The 12,216-nt window shown below is 33.7% G+C and overlaps 1 pseudogene; it reads left to right on the plus strand.

Moving 5' to 3' along the window:
• Positions 1 to 227: 227 nt before the first annotated feature.
• The window catches only part of LOC130860292 (serine/threonine-protein kinase MARK2-like), a 66,250-nt pseudogene continuing 54,261 nt past the window's right edge, over positions 228 to 12,216 (plus strand).

Here is a 12,216-nt window from a genome sequence, read left to right on the forward strand (position 1 = left end):
TAGTGCTGGTAGCACTGGGATCCAGTCAAAGTGGAGAGACCATAAATCCTCATTAATATCTTTAACATCCCATTACATTTGAGAGGTGAGCAAAGGATGCCTTAGGAATAAGGATCATACCCTAGAGTAAGAACAAAGACTAAAATCAAGCTCTGACAAGCTTCACGTGGGAACACAGAGTTTGGAGGGTAAATCCTAACAAGTTGGACCAGCCCGCTGACACGGAGATGAAGGACCAGCAGAAGAACTATGTGGCAGGCGGCAACCTCAGGCGGAGGCGGAAGCATAGCCTCGCCCCAGCCCTGCTCCCACAGCTGCCGTCCTCCCACCCCACCCCACTCCGTGCCCTACCCCACCCTGTTAGTTTCGTAAAACTGAAGAATTCTGAGTGGAAAATAAAAAAGGTAAACTTCATGGGCTTTCCACAGATTGGTCCTACCAAACTGTAAAACAAAACCTGCCTATGCAAGTTCAAGGTGAACTTTCAGTAACTAAACTGACAACCAGAACAAAAATAAATACCCTTCAGGGATAGACAGCAGAATTTCTGGTATTTACATATAATTCACAATGTCCTGTATACAATCAATAATGTCAGATATGTAAAGAAACAGGAAAATATGACTAACAGTTTTTTAAAAAGCAATCAATAGAAACTTACCTCATGATGACATAAAATTGGCTATAGTAGACAAAGATTTTTAAAACAGCAATTGCAACTTTGTCAAAAACTGAAGAAAATGTTTTAAACGTTGAAGGAAAATATAATCTTAATGAATAACCACATAGGCATACTAGCAGAAAATGGAAACAATGAAAAATAACGGCATGGACATTCTAGAACTTAGGAACACTGTAAACAAAATAACTAACTTTCTGAAGATAAATGAAAAGAGTACCAAGGACCCATGAAATAATATCAAATGGTCCAATGGTACATGTAATTTGAGTTAGGAAAGAAGAGAAAGTGACAATTGGGCAGAAAAAAAAATTAAGAAAAAAAAAATTAGGTCCAGAAGTTATCAAATATGATTTAAAACATTGATATAGAGACTTAAGAAATTTAGCAAATCGCAAGCAAAGTATTAAAATAATTTAAAAAAAAACCATAATCAAATTTCTGTAATCTAAATAAAGCTTAAATCTTAAAATCAGAAGAGAAAAAACACATTGTATTTGAGGTAACAACGTGAATGACATCTATCTTCTCACTAGAAAAAATAAAATGCAGAAGAAAATGAAATATCTTTAAAGTGCTGTAAGAAAAAAGAGTCCATCCACCTGGAATTTATTATTCAGCAAAAGTATCCTGTAGAAACAAGAGTGCAATAAAAACATTTTTACAGACAAATTAAATCCAAGAAAATTTGTCTTTAGCTGTACTGAACTACAAGAAATGCTATAGCATGTTTTCAAGCTGAAGGGAAAAAAGATGCCAGGTAGAAAACTCAGAGAGGCATGAAGAGCTCTGGAAAGAGTAACTAAGTGGATAAACATAGAAGTACATATATTTGTTCCTTTTCATAATTCTCTTAAAAGAAAATGACTGTAAAAATAAAAAAAAAATACAATTGTGATATGGGGTTAATAATGTATAAGAAGTATAAGTTATGACAACAGTATTGTAAGTTGTTACATTTCAGAAATATAGATGTTGAAGTGTAAAATGTAACAAGGAAAGTGTAGGGAAATGGGAAGAGAGAACTAAGAAACGGAAACTGTGAGCGGTGAAGTGGTGAAATATTGACCTGAACATATGGATAAATTAAGGATGTATATTGCTAACCCTAAAATTACCAATAAATAATCAAAAGAGGTATAGATAAAAAATCAATAGAGGAAAAAAAGTGGAATACTAAGAATATTCTGCAAAGGAAAAAAATTTTCTTTCATGACTCACAATACAACACTTTATTTCCAACACTTTGCTGAACACTTGTGACATTTCTGATCATCAGATGTGTGGGGGTTTCCTCCCACCAAGAAATACTCAAATACCACCTAGTGTCTTACAGTCTAATTCAATTCTTATACTATCTATCTGCAGATAACATCAGATTCCATGGGTTAAGGGATCAGTTCCACGCAATTAACCCTATTCCTCATTGCAGATGCTAAATGAAAGTCCAAGTTGTTGCCTATGCTTCTGGCTGGCCAGCTATAAATTGAAGGTTTCAACAACCCCCTCCTTTGGTTCAACTAATTAGCTAGAGGTGCTCCCAGAACTCAGGAAAGAGTTTACTTACTAGCTGACTGGTTTATGATAAAAATGATATAACCCAGGAACAGCCAGATGGAAGACAGGTTATAGGGCAAAGTATGTGGGAAGGAGCACAGAGCTCTTCTCACATTTCTCTCTGGGGTGCTACTCTCACAGCACCTCCACCGATTCAACAACCTGGAAGCTGTCTGAATACCATCCTTTGGAGGTTTTATGGAGGCTTCATTACGCAGCATGATTGATCAAATCATTGGCCATTGGTGATTAATTCAACCTGCAGTCCCTCTCCCCTCCCCAGAGGACAGGGCAGAGGGTAAAAGTTTCAAGCCACGAATCAAAAGGTTGGTTGCTCTGGCATCTGACCCCCATCCTTAGGAGTTTTTCAAAAGTTCCTTTATTAACATAAACTCAGGAGTGGTTGAAAGGGGCTTGTTGTGAATAACAAAAGACTATTTCCACCTTTAGAAATCTAGCTACATTAGAAAATCCAAGGGTTTTCGGAGCTCAGTGCCAGAAGAGGGGATGAAAACCAAATATATATACACACACATGTAAGTCACTACTACTACTACTATTATTATAAATCATAATATTGCATCCGTTGACCCCAAAGAAGACAAGATAGGTGCCCTAGCCTATACAGGAAAACAAACAAATTAAACTAAAAATATAAGGATTGAATTAAAAGAGAAAAAAATTGTTAGAATTTTCAGGTCGATAGAAATGGTTATTTCATGGAAAATACAAGAGAAGTTACAGACAAATAATCAGAAGAAACACATTCATTGGTATGCTAAACACTAGAGAGGCATACAAACTGCAGTAAAAATCTGTAAAATAGCAATAAAATTAGCATATGTAAAAAGATACAATTTACATTAGCAAAAATATGAAGAAACTAAGAATTAATCTAATAAAATATGTGCAAGTCCTTACACATATAATTTAAAAACATAAAAGAATGCTGGAATAATGATATAGATAGTTCATTTTATGGATAATAAAACTGTATTCACTATTGTAATGATTTATGAAATTTCAATTCCAATAAAAATCTTCCAAGCTGTTTCAAAAGGTATGTAGAAAAGCAGAGTCAAGATGATTCAAGCCATACTTGAATAAGAAAAAGGCGAAGGAGCTGAGGATATAGACTCCAAAACACTAAGGCTAACTATAAAGCTGTAGTAATTAGCATACTGTAGTATTGGTACAGGGAGAAATAAATATAATCATGGAATACAATAGTCCAGAAAGAAACCACTGCATATCTAGACATTCAATATGAGAGAGAATGAGCATTGTAAAACACAGAACAGGAAAGATTATTCAATCAATGGTGCTGTGAAAACTAATTATTCTTGAGAAAAAAATATATTGGCTTATTACTTCACACTATACACCAAAATTAATTCAAAAGTAATACAAGATGAGTGTATAGGTAGAAAAAATTTTCATGCTAAAGTGAACATTTCAGAATAGTAGGGGAAGTAAGAAATAGTCAACAAATAGTGCTGGGATAGCTGTACATCATTAAACACATAAATTTAGATCATACTTTATATCACACTAACTTTCTAATTAATTAGATATATGATCATTTTAAAACAAGGAAATATAGGAAAGTGAGTTTTAAAATTTGAATTCTGGGAACATTTTTAAAGCATGATAGAAGATATAAAAAGATTAACTATATAAAAATTTAAAACTACCTAATGGTAATGGGAAAAAAATAAACATAATTAATACATATGGCAAGCCAGAAAGATACAATATTTGTAGAAGATAAAAGGATATATATTTGTGTGTGTATATATATGTATACATATAAGAGGGGCAGTCAATAAGAGGGGAAAAAAGATCAAAAAGACAAGTAGAGAATTTGAACAGGCAACTCAAAGAAGCAATATATAAGAATAATGAACATAAAGATATTATGTTTAAGGTCATTAAATTTCAAAGAAAATAAGAGCTGGTTTTTGTTGGTGTCATTATGTAGACTGACAAAATATGGAATATTAAAAGATTAATATTTAGTGTTGGCACAAGTATGGAAAAATGAACACTTTCTTACATGGCTTGTATTATTTAACTTTAATATTTATGCTTTTTCCAGAGGACAGTTTGAGAGCCTTAAATAGTTTAGAACTTTTGGCTAAGATTCTCCAGTTGTCGAGTTTTGCTAAATAAATTGTACATGTGAATAAAAAGGTTCATTGTGGTAATGGTTAGAATAAACAAAAAAAATTCTAATTAAATATCCTTCAGAAGCAGATATAACATGATATACATCTATACACTAAAATACAATGATCCATTAAAAATCTTGGAAATTTAATCTGTGACATATTCAATCAAAATTTTATTGCTGCAAATCAACAGTATATGTGACATTTGTTGGTTTAGTATTTCATTATAAATTCTGTAAATATAACTAAATATTAATATCAACATCTTAATTTTGTAGTGAGAGAAAATCAATTAAAACCTTTTCCCTTGACAAAAATTTGTTACTTGAGATTTCATTTTTATTATGGGGTTATGTAGTTTCTTGTTATCCTATCTTATTTTTCTGTGTCTTCTAGAATTACCACAATGCATGTGTTACATTATTTCCTTTTGCAATTAGAAAATATAAATACATTTATTAAAAAGTAAAGCCATTCCACATCTTACCTCTTATTTTCATCAAATGAGTAAAGCGATTTACCTGGACCATGTGGCTTGAGGTTTGGAAGCTTCTGTGAGTTTTCAGCTGTGTCTGCATTTCCTATGATCACTGCCCAGAGCACTAGCAACCTAGGGTAAAGAGAAATTGCTCACATTCCTTTACCTAAGGCTTTCTCTAGATTTACAAAATAAATTGAAAGTAGTGTATCCAGTCTGGCTGTTTTGGTTACTTTGAAGGTGGATAATAACTTTACAGCCAAATTAAATCACAGAATCCTCTGCTCTGATACATGTGGTTGGTGAAATGGATGAAGCTACTTTCCACTGTCTGTTCATTCCAAATGAAACAGAGCATATATTTGAGAACTTTATGTTTAAAAGGTTTTGTTTAACTGGAGCTTTTCAGAGTAAGTATTGTGGTTCTTTTTCATGGGGAATCTGGAGGAAATAAAATGTAATCACCATTATGGCAAACACTGCTAGTTATTTTATGTAATTAAAAAACAAAACAACAACAACAAAAAACTTTGCTATAACTGTGTTAGAGGGGTACCATTTTCTGGATTGTGTAAGTAGGAAAATATAACCAGAGTTTGAGTTATACAAGTGTCGATCCAGGAAGTGACAAAAGTAAAATTTACAAATAATTGTTTTTTATTTTTTTAATTTCAACTTCCACAATCTTTTTACATTGGTTGAAAGACTAGGAAAGTGATTGACATGGTTATAATTGTCTCCTTATTCCCCGCCCCGAATGCATGAAAAGTCTATTTTTTTGAATGACAAACGAAAATAGCCCTGCATCTCCTTTTTTTTTTTTTCCTCTGCATTGCCTTTTCCATAAGATGAGAAGACCAGTTTCTCTTGGAATTTATCTGGAACTACTGTTTTGTATAAACTCAGTTATCTAGGGCAGAAGAATTTAAAGAGGTACTCCTTTTCAGAACATAGAAAAAAAAAGATCACCTTTATTTAAAAACTGGCTCCAGAAGATCCAAGAAATTGCCTAAATGAGATTCTAAACCTTTTAAAGAGAATAAAGATAATAAGAAACTTTCCTTAAATGGTAATAGTCAATTTTCTGTCCTTAGATTAACCAAAGGAATTGTAGCACATGGGAAAAGTATACACCTCAAAGTCAGAACTTGACTTAAGTTGAGAGTCCATTATTTCCTGGTTGTACAATCTGTATATTTTACAAAATTCTTAATCTTTAGTTCCAATATCTGTAAAATAGAAATAATAATTTCTACTTAAAAGATATATAACAAGATGCAGGTGAAGTCATCTTCCTGGAATGTTAGATGCTGGATAAATGTGTTGTCCTATGATTATCAGCAAATAGTGAACCCTTCCCTCCTATGAAAATGATGGTTATAAAAAAGATTTTGTTGTTAGAGACTAAATTAAGTTTTAAACAGCCAGAGAAGTGGTTTGTATCTCTAGGCGCCAGAGGATTCGTTTCATCTTGGATGGATAGGTTACATTATGTGATGGTAACAAACAAGTCCCTTCCCCCTAAATTTCAGTGGCTTTTAACAACAGAGGTTTGTTTTTGTACATGTTTTGTGTCTGTCATGATTCGACTAGGGCAAGTGTTTATATCTCCTTGCAGGCTGTGGAAGCAGCCACCATTTTAAATGTTGCTGATGGCAGTGGCAATGGAAAAGAGACAAGCACAGGAAATTGTCATTGGTTTTTAAAATATTCCAAGTCTAATGGCACACGTCTCTTTTGCTTACCATCCCTTAGCTAATGCAAGTCCTGCAGCCACATTTACCCTCAATGGGGCATGGAAGTTCAAATCTACATGTAATGAATAGATTTATTATTTTATTTTCAAAGGAATTAGTAAATTATATTTTAAATTCAAAGCAGTTTTAATTCATAATAAGAAAATATCAGTCAATATAATGCACATTTTTTTAAAAAGCCCTTTTGGGTTCCAGATGACTTTTCTAAATGTAAAGGGTTTCTGAGACCTAAAAGTTTGAGGACAACTGGCTGAAACTAGTCCCTCTCCCTGAAATGTCCTTTCTTCTTTCTTTTGTTGCTGGAATTCTGTATGTCCTTTCAGGATGAAATCAAATATTACTTCTATGAAAGCCTTCTTAGATTGCACTCCAACACAGGGAAAACTTGTTCCTACCACCTACCATCTACTCCCTGTATTGTTCATTTCTAGTACACAGGCGTAGTGATTTCAGAACTGTTAACCTATATCCCCAGGGGAAACACCTTTCTGAACTAAAGTGTGGAGTGTATGTACTGTTGCTTTGGCATTTAGAATTTCAGACTCCACGTACTTTCAGAGTTAGGTCAGCACCTTTTACCACCACTCCTGTCAGTGAGGTTGTTTCATACATTTGTAATCCAATTAGATTCTCTTTGTGACAGTCTGCATTCCATCCTGGGCTCCCTCAGCATTCTAAATAATGTTTTTTAAGTTGTATACATTAAAGTTCACTGTGCTGTAAAGTTTCATGGATTTTGACAAATGCACATGTATAGAGTGTGCCCACTGTTACGGTATTCTACAGAACAGTTACACGACAAAAATCTCTCTCTTGTGCCTCCACTAACACCTCCACACATACACACCCACCACACACACACACACACACACATACATGAACCTCAAACTCTTGGCAACCAATAATCTATTTATTATCTCTGTATTTTTGCTTTTTCCAGAATATCATATAAATGGACTAGTATGTAGCCTTTTCAGGCTGGCTTGCTCCAGTTAGCAATATGCGCTTGTAATTCACCCATGTCTTGCAGGGCTATCAAGCTCATTTCTTTTTATGGATGAACAATATTCCATTGGGTGCCTGGGTCACAGTTTGTTTATTCATTTACCTATTCAAGAAGATCTTGGGTGTCTCCATTTTTTTGGCAATTATTAATAAAGCTACTATAAACATTTTCATGCCAGCTTTTGGGTAGACACACATTTTAAAATTAGTTGGGTAAATACCGACCAGCCCAATTGCTGGATGGTATGGTAAGAGTATGCTTAGTTTTGTAAGAAACTGCCCAGCTCTCTTCCAAAGTGGATGTACCATTTGCATTCCTAACTGCAATGCATTCCTGCTGCCTACAAGCAATCTTTACAAGCAATTAATATTGTCAGGGTTTTGTTTTTTTTTTTCTATTTTATTCTTTCTGGTAGCTGTGTAGTGACATCTCCATACATTTTTTAATATATGCTTGTTTTGTGTTTATATGAGAGCCATAATTTTAACTTTCTGAAAAGTATTGACAATTTGACTTCAAGTCTGTGTTTGGTATATAAAGCCAACTCTTATTAATGATATGGGAAACAGTCACAATATGCATTTATACTATCTTCTGAAAAGACTATGGGTATATATCTGTGTGTGTTGATATAAAGCTGTTATTTACCATATTTAGTGAATTTGAATAGTAGATATATGGATTTAAGTAAAATCAGCAAGTTAAGTTGATTTTGCTTTATCTTTCTCTGAACTCCACCAATTAGAAGAGGAGACAATAGAGATTAATTCACTAAACCACTGATATTGATTTATTTTCCTCCAAAACCTTAGACGAGTACATGCTGTATGAAGCTATTAAGGTTCATGTGCAACATTGCTGCTGAATCTGAGATACTTGACAGCCACAGAATAAGGAGAAAACTCAGTGTGCTATGTGTTTTGTGCTGAGATAAGTTCAGTTATTTTCATATCCCTTTCATTTCAGTTGCGGTTTAGGATTTATAAAATTTGATAACACACTGTTGAGGGCATATAGATTAACCTGAAACTCACAGAGTTTAATTTATGGTGAAAAACTTCAAGATATTACAGGCTTACAAGAAACAGTTTTCAGGCTGATAATCATAGAATTAGGATCAGTAGGGTTTTAAATGGAGAGTGATTGGAGTACAAATGTTATTGGGGGAAAGGGGGATAAGCCAATATGAGATCTGGGGGAAGTCCTCACTCCTTTGGTTAAGATTTCACCATTCTCATATGAGCTTCAGCACTAAGATATCAATAAAATAATTCTACAGTGCTTTTTGCCAGAAGAGTCTGGAATTTATTTAAGGAAGTAAGCACAGCTTACAGGTTGCATTTGTTATAAAAATACTTTTTTTTTGTTAACCAATTGTTTAGGAATTGGCCCAACATGATGCTAGAAAAGAGATGACAGAATGATTATACGAGAAAGCCACTCAGTATGGGGCCAGTCTGGCCAACATGTCCTATTAACAGCAGCAAAGGGTAACTGTATTTTTCTCACCATCAAGTCAGACCTTTCAATGCCTTGGAGGTCTCCATATCCTTTTCCTCTTATTTGATGAGCTGATTGAATGCAGATATAGACTACAACCTGAGTGGTGATGTAAGCTGTTGAGTACTAATTTGATTTTAAACATCTTAATAACTACAGAATAATTATGTCTCCTAATTTATCCATTCCCTATCCATTACATCCCTGGAAAACAGAAGAGAATAAAAATAGCGTAGTCTACAATAATTGGGCTTTGTTGTCATGCTCTGTTGCTTATGTTCTTGAGAAAGTTGCATAACTTCTTAGAACTTCATTTTGTTCACCTATTAAATGGAGTTGATCATATTTACCTAATTGAGTTTTAGTGAGAATTAAATGGAAGGACTAGCACTTTATAATCACCTAAAAAAACAGTCTCCCTTCTTTCTCAATTTGGTAATTAATAATCAATTCTCGAGTACTTCGTTGTTACTTGCCTAACGACCTCCTTTTTTTCTTCAAAAGAAAAAAATATATATAATTAGGAAATAATGTTTACAGACTGATTTTCTTGGGAAAAAATTGGCAAAAGTAGTATAAGAAAGACTCCCCCCCGCCCCCGCCACTACCAAAAGAAACAGACTGATAGGTCTTCTTAGGAGCATTTGATCACATCTTTAAAGATCAGATCATTCTTACGAAATTATCTCTTTCATAGCAGCCAGATTGGACATAGAAAAATGAGGCAAGTTAAAAATTCTTTTTAAACTTGGCATCACTTTGCTACCAGCACACACACACACAAATTATTGATTTATCTTACTATAAATATTGATTTAAAAATCACAAACAGAATTCAGTAGCCCATTAAAAAACTAATACATCATGACCAATTGGGTTTTATAACAGCAATATAATATTGGGTCAACATTAGGAAATGTATTAATATAATGTATTATATATATCTATGTATTGAAATAAATTACATGATTATATGCTTACATGCTAAAAAGACATTTTTAAAAATTCCACACCAATTCTTGATTTTAAGTGTCTCAATAAGATTGGAATGAATTGTTCCTTCTCAGCATGATAAACTATGTGTATCTCAAAAAAGAAAAACCGGTGTTATACTCAACAAGGACACACTAAAATTAGGAATAAGGTAAAAATGCCTACCACCATCCATATAACTCAACATTGTACCATGATATTAAACAATAAAATTTTATGAAAGAAAAAAGTTAGTTGTATAAGAATTTAAAAGAAGAAAGCAAAGTGATCACTATTTCCACTGTTTGTATACCCAGAAAAACCGAAGAGAATCAACTGAAGAAAAGATGTTTTATATGATAAGATAATTTAATAAGGTTGTGGGGTTAAAATAATATGCAGATTTATGTAGAAACAAAAAATAACAGTTACATGATAGAAGTAAATAAAATAAATCGTTACTGATAAAGATAAAATACTTAGGAATAAATGAAAGACATCTGCAAAATCTAAATGGGAGAAACCTGGAAACAGTTATCACTTTAATGCTATGCTGATAAAATAACACTTGGTATCCTAAGGATTCTAAAGTTCACATGTAAAAACAAATAAAAAATAATAGGAAAATGACCTTGGGGGAGAAGGAGGAAGACTACTGAGGAAGAATTAGTCTTAAAACAAACTAGTAAATAATAACGACTTAATTACTAAAGTATAGTACAGGTGTTTGGATAGATCAATAGGACAATAGAGAAAGTCTTTGGAATAACTGGGTTGTGGGGCAGACAGCTATAAAAGACAATGTTAGGGACTTCCCTGGTGGCGCAGGGATTAAGAATCTGCCTGCCAATGCAGGGGACACTGGCTCGAGCCCTGCTCTTGGAATGTCCCACATGCTGCGGAGCAAGCCACAACTATTGAGCCCACATGCCACAAATGCTGAAGTCTGCGTGCCTAGAGCCCGTGCTCTGCAACAAGAGAAGCCACTGCAATGAGAAGCCTGCGCACCACAATGTAGAGTAGCCCCCACTCTCTGCAACTAGAGAAAGCCTGCGCACAACAATGACGACCCAACACAGCCAATAAATAAAATAAAAATAAATTAAAGAAAAAGATAATGTTAGATCCATGCTTCACACTACACATTAGTACAAACTTTAAGTTAAAGTATTTAAATGTGAAAAATAAGCCATACAAGTTTCATAAGACTACGTGGGAGGATTTCTCTACAATTTTATTTTATTTATTAATTTTTAATATTTATTTTATTTATTTATTTGGCTGCACCAGGTCTTAATTGTGGTATATGGGATCTTTAGTTGCAGCATTTGGGATGGAACCCGGGGCCCCTGCATTGGGAGTGCAGATTCTTAACCACTGGACAACGAGGGAAGTCACTCTATAATTTTAGAGTGAGGATACCTGTTTTAACTTACTCAAAAGGAAAAACTGGTAAACTTGGTTACTTAAACAGTACAAAGTTTTGCAAGGTAAAGAAAAAATTATGTATATATAATGTACATAACATATATATATATTGCAAAATTGACAATCAACAAATTGGAAAAATATTTGCAACTCATAACACAGAAGAAAAAGATGCTCTACAAGAAGTTAAGAAGAACATTAATAACCCCCAAAAGCAAAATGAGCTAGAAAAAGTACAAATGTCCCTTAAACATGTAAAAATCTGCTAAATCTCACTTATGATAAAAGAACTGCAAATTAAAACTAAATCTCAGTACTGGATTTCATCTTTCTGATCAACAAAAATCCCAAAAGTTTGGCAAGAGGCATTTTGGTGAGGTTATGGGAAAATAGATTCATTTCATATTTCACAGGTGAGACTGCAGAATAGTGCAATGGCTAATAAAGGCAATTTGGCAATTTCTCTCTAAATGAGAAATGTTTTACCTTGTGATTCAGCAATCCCACTCCTTGAATTTATTCAACAGATATGTCTGCACACATATAAGATGATATGTGTGCAAGATTATTCATCCAGTATTGTAACAGCAAAATATTAGAAATGAGCCAAGATTCCATCAGCAGGAGAATCGTTAAATGATCTATGGTACATTGACAAGATGAAATCG

Source organism: Hippopotamus amphibius, chromosome 9, assembly GCF_030028045.1.
Source record: "Hippopotamus amphibius kiboko isolate mHipAmp2 chromosome 9, mHipAmp2.hap2, whole genome shotgun sequence".
Classification (NCBI taxonomy): domain Eukaryota; kingdom Metazoa; phylum Chordata; class Mammalia; order Artiodactyla; family Hippopotamidae; genus Hippopotamus; species Hippopotamus amphibius.